This window comes from Tachyglossus aculeatus, chromosome 2 (genome assembly GCF_015852505.1).
Source record: "Tachyglossus aculeatus isolate mTacAcu1 chromosome 2, mTacAcu1.pri, whole genome shotgun sequence".
NCBI classification, from domain to species: Eukaryota; Metazoa; Chordata; class Mammalia; order Monotremata; family Tachyglossidae; genus Tachyglossus; species Tachyglossus aculeatus.
The window spans coordinates 103,274,013-103,290,334 of record NC_052067.1 but is presented as its reverse complement, the minus strand read 5'-3'; the positions used below and the strand labels follow the sequence as shown (position 1 = coordinate 103,290,334).

General features: G+C 42.9%; 1 protein-coding gene across 1 annotated transcript in view; it reads left to right on the top strand.

Moving 5' to 3' along the window:
• The first annotated feature begins 8,960 nt into the window (after nucleotides 1-8,960).
• NCK2 (NCK adaptor protein 2) overlaps nucleotides 8,961-16,322 on the top strand; it is a 308,554-nt gene continuing 301,192 nt past the window's right edge. Inside the window, exon 1 of the mRNA XM_038742303.1 lies at nucleotides 8,961-9,010. The gene's annotated coding sequence lies outside the window, so the exon portion shown is untranslated. The remainder of the gene's footprint in view (nucleotides 9,011-16,322) is intronic.

The window sequence follows — 16,322 nt, the reverse complement described above, 5'->3', positions numbered from 1 at the left end:
ATGGCAGTTTGAAAGTGGGAGGAGCACCCATAATTTTTCCCAGGTTCCTCCACCATAATCCCAGCTCTGCCATTTGTCAGCTGTGTGACTTTGGACAAGTCACTTAACTTCTCTGTGCCTCACTTACCTCATCTGTAAAATGGGGATTAAGACTGTGAGCCCCACACGGGATGACCTGATTACCTTGTATCTCCCCCAGCGCATAGAACAGTGCTTGGCACATAGTAAGTGCTTAACAAATGCCATCATCATCATTATTTTTAACCCTGGAGAACCAGCTTTCAGAAATATGCTACACGGATCATACTTACAGTCTTGTAGTTTGGCACATGGATCTGAGGTTCTTTAAAGACCCTGCAGAGAGTCTCATGAAAAGTACATTACAGCTAAATTGGATGACCCTGGGTTGAATTTGCTTGTAGAAAAGCATTAAAGTCAAGTTATCAGGCCTTTTCCCTAACACAGTGAGCTCATTTATGAAGGAGAAGCAGAGAGATAAATATGGTGTTACTGCTAAAAGGAAGAGTGATATGGGGTGAAATTTTAGGTTGTGGGAGAAGGGAGATGAGAGAAAATTGTTTGAAGGGAGGGAAATGGCAAAGTCAAAATATGAGATGATTTGGTGACTGAGGTGGAGAAAGCCTCTGATGACTATTTCTGAGGATAATGTGAAAAGGAAACCAACACTAGTGTTAATGCTTAAGGACTCACTCAGAAAAATACATTCTATTTACAGAAATAGATGGAATTAAAATATTGGGAAAGTAATAATGATGGCATTTATTAAGTGCTTACTATGTGCAAAGCACTGCTCTAAGTGCCGGGGAGGTTACAAGGTGACCAGATTGCCCCATGGGGGGCTCACAGTCTTAATCCCCATTTCACAGATGAGGTAACTGAGGCACAAAGAAGTTAAGTGACTTGCCCGAAGTCACACAGCTGACAACTGGTGGAGTCGGGATGTGAACCCATGACCTCTGACTCCAAAGCCCGTGCTCTTTCCACTAAGCCACGCTGCTTCTCAAGTAATGAAAATGAGGAGAAAGAAAACTAATGTGAACATTGCAGAACAAGTTAAGAACTTGATAAGCTTAGACTAACTAATCAGTCCACAGAACACGGTCCTAAACGCTTGGCAGGGTACCATAGAGTTGGTAGGAATGAACCTTGTCCATAAGGAGCCTAACATGTGGTCGGGGAGACAGGCACTAAAACAAATTCAGGTAGGGAAAGTCACATTTTGAAGATGTGCTGTGGGAGGGGAGGAAGGGGAGTTCTTAAATACTTAGGGGGTGAGGACTGAAGTTCAGAGATGCTGCAGTAAGAGGAGACTTAGAGCAAGGAGATGAGAGATTAGTCAGGGAAGCAGTATTTAAAGAAGCAGTGTGGCCTGTTGGGTAGCTTACCTGGGAGTCAGAAGGATCCGGTTCTAATCCGGCTCCACCACTTGTCTGCTCTGTGTCTTTGAGCAAGTCCCTTAACCTCTCTGTGCCTCAGTTACCTCATCCTTTAGTAGGGATTAAGACTGTGAGTCCCAAGTGGGACATGGACTTCTTCCAACTTGATTAACTCGTACTTACCCCAGGATTTAGTCAGTGCCTGGGGCATAGTAAGTGCTTAACAAGTACCACAAAGGAAAAAAGGCCTCCTGGAGGTGATGTGATCTCATCAAGACTTTGAAGATGGGGCCAGTGCTGGGCTTTCTGATATGAAGTCAGAGGAAGAGGAGATCCAGGCAGGAAGGAGAGCATGAGCAAGAGTAACTAACACACCAGTAACCAAATGTATTTAGAGTTGAAAAGGAGATTAAGTACATTAGGGTGAAGGAATCTAAAAGGACTAAACATCAAACCTCATCAATGCAGAAAGCATTTGATGCCCACCAGTGCTACTCTTCATGCTGCTACAGAGGCATTAAAGGTATTAAAGGAAGGTATTAAAGGCCATTTGAAACTCTAGACCCTCTAGCCTCTAGCTGTCTGGAGGAAAAAGATGATTTTTTTCACACAATTTTTTTCAAAAATCTAATTTAAGTAATTAGTTTGGGCTTTTTCTTCTAAAACATCCCCAAATCAGTAGCTGAAACATTCTGGTGCAAATCCACTCAAATTTTACATTAAATATCTTAATGCCAACTCTTAAAAGGATCTCCCAAGATACCTCTCTGTCTAAGGCATACAATTTCGTTCATTGTTTTTTCCACTGAGAAAAAAATACAGTGTTTTTTGCCTCCCCTGGAAGCACAATCTTTGAAAGGATACAATTGATTTTGTATTTACAATTCAAAATATACCATTTGGACTCTAAACTGTAAGGTCCTTGTGGGCAGGAAACTTGTGTACCAACTCTGTTGATGATGATGGTATTTGTTAAGCACTTTCTATGTGTCAAGCACTGTATTAAGCACTGGGGTAGATAAAGCTAGTCAGGTTTTGTACAGTCTCTGCCCTATGTGGTTCACAGTCTCAATTCCCATTTCACAGATGAGGTTACTGAGGCACAGAGAAGTGAGGTGACTTGCCCAAGATCACACAGCAGACAAGTGGCAGTGCCATGATGGGAAACCAGGTCCTTCTGACTCTCAGGCCTGTGCTCTATCCACAAAGCCACAGCTTCTTGTAGTGTACTCTTAGTGCAGTGCTCGCCACACAGTAAGGCCTTAATAAGTACAATTGATCGATTAATTGATTAGAAAACAATCATTAGCATTAAATATGCACAAGCAAACAGCTTGTAAATTAGGCTTGGGGAGGAGCCCTGCCTCTGTTGCCGACTTGTACTTCCCAAGCGCTTAGTACAGTGCTCTGCACACAGTAAGAGCTCAATAAATACGATCGAATGAATGAGTGAATGACTCAGCCACTGGCTCTGCAGCTTGGAGGAAAAGTTAGACAATTGTCATCTCTAGTTTCAAAGTACAGTAGCATTAGCCCAAATTCTTTCCCAACTCTAAGTCTGAGAGTCAGAATCCCTGTGGAACATAACTCGGCATCAGCTGCAAGCCAGTCATTCCAAATCCAGTTTCAGGTCACTGCTCTGAGTTTAACTGCCTTTGGGGCTTCAACTTGCCCAGACAGAAGCAAGTCCCAGTGGTGTGAGCAGACAGTCAGAGCTGGACTCCCGCCTTCTGTCAGGCCAGATGGATTCTCCTGCAGCTCTGCCACTGGACTGACTCTCTCCTGGGGTTTTGGAACAGTCCATCTGTCAGCCCTCAGAAGGGATGTGAGTGGTGGTAGGAGGGATTCTAGGGCTTCAGAACACCCTATCCATCCAAACCACTACCTTGCTCATTCAATCTCTCATCTTATCCCGACTAGATTACTGCATCAGCCTCCTCTCTGATCTCCCATACTCCTGTCTCTCCCCACTTCACTCCATACTTCACACTGCTGCCTGGATCATCTTTGTGCAGAAACGCTCAGGCATGTTACTCCCCTCCTCAAAAATCTCCAATGGCTGCCTGTCAATCTACACCTCAAGCAAAAACTCCTCACTCTTGGCTTCAAGGCTCTCCATCACCTCACCCCCTCCTACCTCACCTCCCTTCTCTCCTTCTACAGCCTAGCCTGCACCTTCCGCTCCTCTGCCACTAACCTCCTCACTGTACCTTGTTTTCACCTGTCCCGCTGTCGACCCTGGCCCACATCCCCCCCCTTCCCCCCCAGGCCTGGAATGCTCTCCCTCCACACATTCACCAAGCTAGTTCTCTTCCTCCCTTCAAAGCCCTACTGAGAGCTCACCTCCTCCAAGAGGCCTTCCCAGACTGAGCCCCCCTTTTCCTCTCCTCCTCCCCATCCCCCCGCCCTACCTCCTTCCCCTCCCCACAGCACCTGTATATATGTTTGTACAGATTTATTACTCTATTTATTTTACTTGTACATGTTTACTATTCTATTTATTTTGTGAATGATGTGCATTTAGCTTTAATTCTATTTGTTCTGATGACTTGACACCCGTCCACATGTTTTGTTTTGTTGTCTGTCTCCCCCTTCTAGACTGTGAGTCCGTTGTTGGGTAGGGATCATCTCTATATGTTGCCAACTTGTACTTTCCAACTGCTTAGTCCAGTGCTCCGCACACAGTAAGCACTCAATAAATACGATTGAATGAATGAATGAGATGAAATTCCATATGTTATTCCTCAGAGGGAGGGGAGGTGTAGGGTTAAGGAGCTCCTCTTACCCCTCCCAGAAAAAAAGGAAGGAAGCCTGCAAGTCATTCCTATTTGCCCAGTGATAGTGATTACATCCAACCCTGCACACCACCTTAGATGTAGTGGCAGAGCAAAACCTGGAGAAGGCTTCACTCTCTGTTCGAAAGAACCACCAGTCCGATCCATCAATCATATTTATTGAATGCTTACTGTGTGCAGAGCAGCACACCAAGCACTTGGGAGAGACCAATATAACAGAGTGGGTAGACACATTCCCTGCCCACAGCAAGTTTAACAGTCTAGAGGATGAGTTTATAGTCCACTCATAGGATTCAGGGCAGTTCAGAGTCAGCTGAAACAGTAGCAGCCCAGATGAACAGAAACATAACAAGCAGTGGCAGTGGGCCAACTGTGAGTTTGTGGCAGTAAGTGCCTTCCTATTTCTCATTCATTCATTCATTCATTCATTCATTCAAGCAATCATATTTATTGAGTGCTTACTGTGTGCAGAGCACTGTACTAAGTGCTTGAGAAGTACAAGTCGGCAACATACAGAGAGGGTCCCTACCCAACAATGGGCTCACGGTCTAGAAGGGGGAGACAGACAACAAAACAAAACATGTAGACAGGTGTCGAAATCATCAGAACAAATGGAATTATAGCTATGTGCACATCATTAACAAAATAAATAGAATAGTAAATATGAACAAGTAAAATTAATAGAGTAATAAATCTGTACAAATATATACAAGTGCCGTGGGGAGGGGAAGGAGGTAGGGGATGGGAAGGAGGAGAGGAAGCGGCACCATTCTTGGGTCAGACCCAGGGTCCATCCAGTAACCAGCGCTTAGAACAGTGCTTCGTACGTAGTAAGTGCTTAACAAAATACCAATATTATTATTATTATTATTATTCTGTCTCCAGCAATGGCACCAGGAAGCTTGGAGCCATTGTCTGGTAGCTATTCAAGAAAACCTCTACTTTCCCAGGTCCTCAGCTTCTCAACACTCAAGCATTGGGCCACCTGTTATCATTGGGGGACTTCTACCTCATCATCATCATCATTACCAGTGGTCTTGTTTGAGTGCTTACTATGTGCAGAGCACTGTACTGAGTGCTTGGAAGTGCACAATACAACAGAGCTGGTAGACTCATTCCCTGCCCACAAAGAGCTTACGGTCTTGAGGAAGAGACAGGCATTAATATAAATAAATAGTTTACAATATATAACGTGTAGATAAGGAAATACCTCCCACCAAATAGGATTGAATACCTATTACAATGACATTGGGATATCAGTAGTAGTAATCTGACATCTATTTGACATAGCTGGTTAGGCTACTTGCTAAGTGCCAAAGCAGATCATCATCAACAGTGTTTGTTGAGTTCCTACTAATGCAGTTCACTGGTCAGAAAATGCTCTATCTCACTGCTCTGGCTACCTGTTCAGGCACAAGAATGATTAGAAATCTCATTTTTTAAAATAATGGTATTTGTTAAGCACTTACTATGTGCCAGGCACATAGAGCCGGGGTAGATACACGATAATCAAGTTGGACACAGTCCCTGTCCCATATGGGGCTCACAGTCTTAATCCCCATTTTACAGATAAGGTAATTGAGGTACAGAGCAGTTAAGCGATTTGGCCAAGGTCACACAGCAGATAGGTGATGGAGCTGTGATTAGAACCCAGATCCTTCTGATTCCCAGACACACAATTTCTGCATCAAACCACGTTTCTTGAAAGAAAAAAAAACCACTTATAAAAGTAATCAAAAAAATGGGGACACGATGATTGCTGAATTTATTCAGTCAATCAATCGATGGTATTTATCAAGCGCTTACTGTGGTGCAGAGCAAGAGACTCTGCAGCGCTGCAGTCTAGCAGGGGTCTCGGGTGGAAACACTTGAAATGTTTCAGAAATGAGAGGATGTGGGGTATTTCCATATGAGGATATTGTCATTAATGCAGCACTGCTTCTCAGAGGGAGCTGGTGAAAGACAGATAATGAAGGAAGGAAAACTGTGAAAGAGGAGGTTTAAATAATGATAAGGAGGAAGAAATTGAGTGTGTGACAATTGAAAAATTGACATCTGAAGCAAATTACTTGGATCCGTCAAAGCCAGAAGAATTTAGGAAACTGAGAAAAATATTGTCCATTCTATAAGCAACAAGAGCTGGAATAGCAATTCCACAATGAACATATTATTGATTTCACTCCAAATCAATATAATAGGTAGACAGCTTGCATGAAATAGTCAGATACTTGGAGCAGAGTTAAATGAAGTATTCAGCAACAGAGAAATCCATATACTCAGTATGTTTAACTACATTCTAGGTCAATATTATGGATGGTTTTTTATAGCAGTCTCTTAATGATACATTCAACACTAAAAAAGACAGGCAGTTTAAGGCAGATTTTCCTCCCCATGAGTTTATCTTCTAGTCCTTTCATGTATCTGAATTTCTCCATACCAGCTGTTTAGCTGTATGGGTCCTTTTAACTCAATTATCGAGCAGGAATTATCTTTCAAATCCCCTTCCCTCTTTTGCTCTGATGATTTGTTTTTCTCTTCCTTCCCACGCCCCCCATCTCCCATTATGGGGTGCGCAAACACATACACACACACGCACAAATACAAACGCATACGCACATATACCCCCACCCCACCTCATTGATTCCTCTTCAGACTAAGCTAGGGTCACACACCTGTGGGATTTCTAAGTCCAGGAAATTTATAGAATGGCTGTTCTGAGGCCTAAAACTGGATTTTCTTGAGGCTGAGACCATGTGACTCCCTCTAAGTTTACTAATTCAGCCTGGAGTAACCCCTCTGTGCAGTCAGACAGGCAGCCAGGCCATCAACCATGGTTTTTAAACATCCACTGATAGGAAAACATGGAACAAAGCAAGGTTTATGTGACACAAAAATCACCAGGTCCTTGTTTTCTATTTGACACAAAGGGAGGAATATAAGATAGGAGGGAATGTTCCGTAGAAGACCCAAAAATTGGCGAAAAGAGAGGTGAAAGGGGACTGGGATAAACACCACTTTTTAGGAAGAAGTATGCATAGTGTGGACCTCTAGAGATCTGTTGAAGGATTAGTTTCATTAAATATCTATGTAAATGATATGGAAGAAGAGGTACACAGTGAAATATCGAGGTTTGCAGATGACACTAAACTCTTAGGGGTGGCACAGTGTCATGACGATGGAGATAAACTCCAGACTTTATAGAGCTGAGTGAGTGGGCTGAAAAATAGACCCTTAGCTTCAGTGTGATCAAGTGCAAACCCCTAGGGAAAAATAATCCAACTTCTAGCTACAGGATGGGAGGAGAACTATCAGTCATAGCAAAGGAAAGAGATCTTGGCGTCGTTGGTAACTGTTTTATCAATCATCCATCTGTCGGTGGACTGCCAAAATGAAATAACTAATGGCATTATTGAACACCTAGTTATGTAAAGAACTGCACTAGCTGCTTGGGAAAGTACAATAAAAGTAACACAGGGAGTGGATCTCCTAGTGGAGGGGCAAATGTGAGCAAGAGAAAAGACATAACCCATAATAGCAAGCGCATGGGGAAAAAAACAAACTAAAGGTAATAATAAATAAGGAAAGTACATCAATAATAATTTAATGGTTTACCTACATCTATTCATACATAAATGTGAAAGACAGTTCTTGGGATGACGTGTTTGAGGCAGCTGTAGACTTTGGTTAGGACTTGACTCTTTGTGGAGGTGGGTTTTCTAACTGAAAGAAACATAGTCAGGTGGATTTGAGCAGAGAGGGAATTCTACTTTGAGAGAAGGGCATTGGACATAGGTTGGAGACAGGAGAGTTGAGAGTGAGGTAAAATAATAATAGTTATGGTACATGGTAAATGGTTACTATGTGCCAAGCACTGTTCTAAACAGGGTAGATACAAGTTAATCTGTCTCGCATGGGGCTCATACTCTTAATCCCCATTTTACAGTTGAGGTAACTGAGGCCTAGAGAAGTGAAGTGACTTGCTCGAGGTCACACAGCAGACATGCGGCAGAGTCAGGATTAGAACCCAGTTCCTTCTGACTCACAGGCCCGTGCTCTATCTACTAAGCTGTGCTGCATCTCGGTTAGGAAGTTAGCTTAGGAGGAGTCAGCTGTGGAATATCTGGTGGAGAGAACTGGTAAAAAATAAGGAGAAAACTAGTGTGGAGATGTGAAGACAATGGTCAGGATCTTTTGTTTAATGTGGCAGAAAATGGGGAGCTTTTGGAGGGATTCAAGGAGCTGTGTGATATGTTCTAAATGATGTTTCAGGAAGATGATCCAGTAGGATAGACTGGAGAGGGGATAGGCTGGAAGCAGGGGGACCAGGGAGGAAACTGATGGAAAATGTTAGTTGGGAGATGCTGAAAACTTGAATCAGGTTGCTCATAAGTATGGATAGGAGAGCTGGGAAGTATTGTGGAAGAAATAGCAAGACCAATGACAGACAGAGTGGATATGGGAAGTATAATAATAATAATGATGGCATTTATTAAGTGCTTACTATGTGCAAAGCACTGTTCTAAGCGCTGGGGAGTTTACAAGGTGATCAGGTTGTCCCACAGGGGGCTCACAGTCTTCATCCCCATTTTACAGATGAGGGAACTGAGGCCCGGAGAAGTGAAGTGAAAATGAAGTGACTTGCCCAAAGTCACACAGCTGACAAGTGGCGGAGCCGGAATTTGAACCGATGACCTCTGACTCCAAAGCCCGGGCTCTTTCCACTGAGCCACGTTGGTTCTCCCAGTGAGTATAAGGTATTGCTTGGAGAGGTATATGGAGAAGATTTCTTGGGGACAAGAAATTGTGATTATAAACCTGGTGAGTATCTTGGGGCTAATGAGTGAAATTTGGGAGTCATTTGCACATAGGTGTTAACTGAAACTGAAGTCAACTAAATACCGGATTTCATTAGGAAGGGTTTAGAGAACAAAACTAAAGACATAGTTTTGCCTTGGGAAACGCCACTTGATGGTAAGTGCCTCCTTCAGATTGTAAACTTGCTGTTGGCTGGGAATGTGTCTGCCAACTCTGTTATATTATAATTTCCCAACCATTTAGTACAGTGCTTTATACACTGTAAGTGCTCAATAAATACAATTGATTGATTGATTGAGGGTAGGGATGGTGTCTACCCACTCTATTGTATTGTACTCTTCCAAGCACTTAGTACAGTCCTCTGCACAAAATAAGTGCTCAATAAATACTATTGATTGGTTGATTCATTCACTTAGTAGTATTTATTGAGCACCTTCTATTTTTAAATGGTATTTGTTAAGCACTTACAATGAGCCAGGCACTGTACTAAGCTTTGGGGTAGATACAAGATAATAAGGTTGGACAGAGTCCCAATTCAATATGGGGTTCACAGACTCAATCCTCATTTAACAAGGAAACTGAAGAACAGAGAAGAGCCCAAGGTAACCCAACAGACAGGTGTTGGAGCCAGGATTAGAACCCAGGTCCTTCTGATTCCCAGGCCCATGTTTTATCCACTAGGCTATGCTGCTTCTATGTGCAAGCACTGTACTGAGTGCTGAGAATAATCGAAAAAGGATAAATAAGACTCAGTTCCTAGTGTTAATGGGGCTTTGAATTTTAGAAGGGGGCTGAGAAGCTGGCAATTGGCACATGAGGAAGGATTTAATATGGAGAAGCAAAACAACCCAAGAACAAAAGGGAAGGCAAAATACAGTGAGATCATCAGTACATTGCAGCTAAAAGAACCTTTTATTGACTTCTGGCTCTCCTGGGCTGTCCAGAATCCAAGAGTCACAGCCAAGGTCTTCCCCAACAAACAACATTTATTGAACACTCATTGTGGGCAGAGCACTGATTAAATGCTTGAAAATGCAGAGTAAAGGTAAAAGACTCAGTTCTCCCTGTCCTAGAAGAGCTGGCATGTTTCCTCCAAGCACGCTGTGACACAGACAGAATACTGACTGGAAGAATTTTGGTCTGACTGAGTAATGGTGTCACTCAGTCAGACTCCACCTGAGCCAATTAGCTAGTACAGTGCCTGGTACATAGTAAGTGCTTTTAACAAATGCCATTATTATTATTAGATGTTTGGAAGCTATGACTCAGAGAGAGGCCATTTCTACTACCTCCACTGTTGACAGTTCAGTATTATGGTTGGTCATTATTCATCCAAAAGGTCATCCAAAAGATCCTGTCAAATAGTTGTTGGGAAGAAAAGGAGAAAAACTACATTTTCCAGGGAGCAAAGTGGTTTGAGTCCTTGCCGCTTTAGGGAGTGATTCTGAATGAAGCCAATGCCCTGCCTGGTCAAGATAAAGGTCCAAGGATTTTTGCACACCATCTCTGATGCTGGGTGAATGAAGAATGCCTTTTCAGAACAGGCTCCACCCTGGGAAGCTTATTCCCCTTTAATTAGGATGATGGGAAGTTAGGCCAGGGAAAATGAGGTAAGTGCTTTGTTTGGGAGGTTTCCTGGTATAAATTTTAGTGTTGTCCCTCTCTGCTCGTTTGACATTAAGTTCTGTTTGTTTATCCTGCCTGGCTGTGGGTGCAGGTCACTTATTATTAATCAATGAGTCCTAATTAATGAGGCCTGGTTAATGGCTGCGCTTCCATCTTTAGAAATGCAGGATGGCTGGGATTGATCCTGTTTAATGAGTATGTAGTGAAGCACTCAGGCCTAATGGATAGAGCGGGAGCCTGGGATTCAGAAGGACTGGGGTTCTAACCCCGGCTCTGCCACTTGTCTGCTGTGTGATCTTGGGCAAATCACTTCACTTCTGTGGGCCTCAGTTACCTCATCTGTAAAATGGGGATTGAGACCGTGAGCCCTATGTGGAACAGGGACTGTATCCAACCTGACAAGCGTTTATCTATCTCAGCACTCAGTACGGAGCCAAGCACATAGTAAGCACTTAACCAATCAATCAATCGTATTTAGTGAGAGTCTACTGTGTGCAGGGTACTACACTAAGTGCTTGGGAGGGTACAACTCAACAGTACAACAGGCATATTCCCAGGTTTACAGTCTAGAAGGGGAGACAGATATTAAAATAAATAATTATAGATATGTACATAATAATAATGATGGTATTTATTAAGCACTTACTATGTGCAAAGCACTGTTCTAAGCGCTGGGGAGGTTACAAGGTGATCAGGTTGTCCCACCTCACACAATTTTAATCCTCATTTTACAGATGAGGTAACTGAGGCACAGAGAAGTTAAGTGACTTGCCCAAGGTCACACAGCTGACAGTTGGTGGAGCCAGGATTTGAACCCATGACCTCTGACTCCAAAGCCCTTGCTCTTTCCACTGAGCCACACTGTACATAAGTGCTTTGGGCTGGGAGCGGGGATGGTGAATAAAGAGAGCGAGACAGGGAGATGCAGAAGGGAGTGAGAATAATGGAAATGAGGACTTAGTCAGGGAAGGCCTCTTGGAGGAGATGTGCATTCAATAAGGCTTTGAACGTGGAGGCAATAATTGTCTGTCGAATATGAAGAGAGAGGGTCTCCCAGGTCAGAGGCAGGACATGGGCTAGGGCTTGGCAATGAGATAGGCAAGATGGAGGCACAGTGAGAAGGTCAGCATTAGAGAAATAAAGTGTGCAGATTGGGTTATACTAAGAGAGTAGTGAGGTGAGGTAGGAAGGGGCATGGTAATTGAGTGCTTTAAAGCCAAAAGTAAGCATTTTCTGTTTGATATGGAGGTGGTTGGGCAACCACTGAAGTTTCTTGAGGAGTGAGAAAACTTGGACTGAACGTTTTTGTAGAAAAATGATCCGGGCAGCAGAGTGAAGTAGGGACTGGAGTGGGGAGAGACGGGAGACAGGGAGGCTGATTCAGAAATCAAGGTGGGTTAGGATAAGTGCTTGGATTAACATGGTAGCATTTTGATTGGAGAGGAAAGGATGGATTTTAGAGATGTTGTGAAGGTTGAACCGACAATACCGTTAAAAAACAAAACAAAAACCAACTTCAACCCAATTTGGAATTAACCAAATTATCTTCAGGAGAAGCAGCGTGACTCAGTAGAAAGAGCCCGGGCTTTGGAGTCAGAGATCATAGGTTCGAATCCCGGCTCTGCCACATGTCTGCTGTGTGACCTTGGGTAAGTCACTTAACTTCTCTGAGCCTCAGTTCCCTCATCTGTAAAATGGGGGTGAAGACTGTGAGTCCCCCGTGGGACAACCTCATTACCTTGTTTCCCCTCCCCAGTGCTTAGAACAGTGCTTTGCACATAGTAAGCGCTTAACAAATGCCATTATTATTATTATTATTATTATTATTATTATTATGATTCTGGTTTTTAACACATATAGATTCCACATAAAAGCTCTTTTTCTCTCTTTTTTTAATGGTACTTGTTAACTGCTTACTATGTGCCAAGCACTGTGGTAGATACAAGATAATCAGGTTAGATTTAGTCTCTGCCCCACCATGGGACCCGTAATCTGAGCAGGATTTAATCTCTATTTTACCAATGAGGAAACTGAGGCACAGAGAAGTCGAGTGGCTTTCCCAAGATCACACAGCAGACAAGGAGCAGAGTCTGGATTTGAACCCTTGTCCTCTGACTCCCTGATTCTAGCTCTTTCCAATAGACCTCACTGTTTCTCTGACCCAGTGGATCATCCTTGAGAAATTCCCCGATGTCAGGGGGTGGGAAAAGTGGAAGGGAAGAAAGTAGAACATTCCTTCTGTGGCACAGAGGTACGGCGCCTGAAACCTTAATCCCAGGAACCTTTATTTATCAAACCCACAAACCAGGAGACAAGTAGCCTGGATTCAACTACATTTTGCAGACAGTTGCCTAATGCTTCACGTGAATTTGCATGCTATTGTCCAAAAAGTCTATCCAAATTTGAAAACTCAAATAAGGTAATTATCAAAATCCACTGGGTTTTATCGAGAGAACTTCAATCTCTGGTATGTGACGTTAATTCAGTGTATTTTATTGGATCTGCTTGATATGGGCAACTGCCAGTGGATGATCTTTTCTGTTGGAGTTTTCACTAAATACTTTGGAAAGATGAACACTTTAGCCCAGGAATATCATTCTCATGGTGTAGGTTTAATGTAATTTAATTTAATCTAATATGACTTTAGTTAATCTTTAGATAATCTGATGCAGGGCTAAACTGATTTGAGTTAACCTCTCAATCTTGTTTAAACTGGTTTAGGGAAAAGTGACCGTGGTTAATCAGGCCTGGGTCAATTTGACATGGTTTAACTCTAACCCAGGCTAATCTGATGTGGGTTTATGGGATAAAACTGACCCTGGTTAATCAGGCCTGGGTTAATCTAAACTGGTTTAGTCTGGTGTGGGCTGTTCTGTCCTTGACTAATTTGACCTGGGTTAACATTACCTGGGTTTTTCTGACCTGGGTTAATATCACCTAAGTGTATCTGACCTGGGTTAAATCTAACCCAGCTAATCAGACTTGGGTTAAATATGACCTAGGATAAACTGCAGGGGATTAAAGATGGCCTGGATTAAATGTGACCCAGGCTAATATGACCTTGGTTAAATCTGACCCAGGTTCACCTGGCCCGGGTTAAATCTGAGCCAGGCTAATCTGGCCCTGATTAAATCTGACCGAGGTTAATCTGACCCAGGTTGAAGATCTAGGATAACCTAACCTGAGTTAAAAATGACCTGGGTTAGATCTGACCCAAGCTAGTCTGATCAAGGCTAAAGTTTGCCCAGGCAATCTGACCTGGACAATTCTGTCCAGAAAAAAATGCTTTTCGATCCTTACTGATTCCCACACCCTTTGCCCAAAACAGCTGTTTCAGACTTGTAATTCCCTCCTCAAACTCCCATCCCCTCTCCTCTCTGATCTCTTGCCCCAGTGACCTTGCCACCTATTTCACCAATAGAATAGAAACCATCAGTTGTAATCTCCCTAACACTTCCCCTGCTCCTCTACATTCCTAATCTCCTCCTGCCCCATCTGGAACTCTCCCATCCTGCCCAGAAATATCTCTCCCAAGTGCTTAGTACAGAGCACATAGTAAGGGCTCAATAAATATGATTGATTGATTGACTGACTACCTCTCCTCTCCCCCACGTCCCCCTCTCCATCCCCCGTCTTACCTCCTTCCCTTCCCCACAGCACCTGTATATATGTATATATGTTTGTACATATTTATTACTCTATTTATTTATTTATTTTACTTGTACATATCTATTCTATTTATTTTATTTTGTTAATATGTTTGGTTTTGTTCTCTGTCTCCCCCTTCTAGACTGTGAGCCCACTGTTGGGTAGGGACTGTCTCTATATGTTGCCAACTTGTATTTCCCAAGTGCTTAGTACAGTGTTCTGCACACAGTAAGCACTCAATAAATATGATTGATTGATTGATTGATTGATATCTTACCTTGCTAGTCACGCAGCCAAAACACTTCATTCTCTAAAACAAATCAACCTACTTACTCTGGTCTGCCTCTCTCTCACCATCTGCCCCTCGTCCACATCCTACCTCTGATCTGGAACTCTCATACCCTTCGTATCCAACAGGCCACCACTCTTTTCATTAGCAAAACCATTCTAAAATCATATCAATCAATCCATGGTATTTATTGAGCACTTGCTGTGTGCAGGCACTGTACTAAGCACTTGGGAGAGTGCAGTATAATAGAGTTGGTAGACACATTCCTTGCCCACAGTGAGCTTGTATGTCCTACAAGATGCCAATCTTGACGACCCTCTTTTTTCCACACCATATTCACCCACCCTTCTGAGCTACCTTTGCACTTAAGCATTCTTTATTCATTTCACCCCTACTGCCCTTATATCCGTAACCCCATACTCGGCTGTTTTCCCTAGGTGTAATTTATTTTAACAGTATGTCTCCCCAACTAGGTTGTAAGCTCCTTGAGAGAAGGGATAGTGTCTTCTGACTCAATTGTACTTTCTTAAGGACTGATCATAGTGTTCCAAATACCACTGATTGATTAACTGATTGATTGTGGGGTTGAAAGGACCGATTCCTGGGAGACATGGAACTCTGGTAGCCCTTGGGCCAGTGGTCTGATATAGGCTAGGGAAGAGAGATGCATTCCATCCTTTATCTTCTCATTTCTACAGCTTTGCATTTTTCTTTTCGGTGTTTCATAGAGCCATACTTAAGAGATTTGACCCTGACATTGTTTTATCTGTGTTCCCTTATGACTCTTGCAATCTGCTGCCTTATAGTCTCCCTAGTGCTTAGTACAGTGCTCTGTGCTCAATATGTGACCTTGGCTAAGTCACTTAACCTGCTCTGTGCCTCAGTTACCTCATCTGTAAAATGGGAATTAAGACTGGGGGCCCCACGTGGAACACGGACTGTGTCCAGCCTGATTAGCTTGTATCTCCCAGTGCTTAGTACAGTAGAAGGCTCAGAGTAAGTACTTAACAAATACCATTAAAAATAAAATAAATACATAAAAACATACCATCGATTGATTGTTGACTGACATTTTGCATTTTGTACCACACCAGGCACTGTTTGTCAATTCTCTTAAAATATGTTGTGTTGTCTTTTGCCCATCGTCCTTACTGTTGTAACACAACAAAGGGCAGCTTATTTGGCTACCCTGCTGACACACTACCTCAGAGCAAACCAATGTTTTATCCATTTCAGCTAATAATTATGACAATAATAGTAACTTCTAAACTGCGAGCCCACTGTTGGGTAGGGACCGTCTCTATATGTTGCCAACTTGTACTTTCCAAGTGCTTAGTACAGTGCTCTGCACACAGTAAGCGCTCAATAAATATGATTGAATAAATGAATGAATTATATCGTTCATTTATTAAGCACGTACTGTGTGCCAAGCACCGTACTAAGTATTGGGGTATATACACAGTGATAACCTAGTTAGACACAGCCCCTGTCCCACATGGGGCTCCCAGTCTAAGCAGATGACAGAACAGGTATTTAATCCCCATTTTACAGATGAGGAAACTGAAGCACAGAAAATTTAAGTGACTTGCCCAAGGTGACAAAGCAGGCAAGTGGCACCTCTCTCAGACCTGTACTCTTTCCATCAGGCCACACTTCTTCAGATTTCTAATGCCTGAAAGGAACTGCCTTTTAATTACCTCTAAACTCAATTGAGTTTCCACCTTCTCTGCGGAGCCCAATCAATCTCAGAGA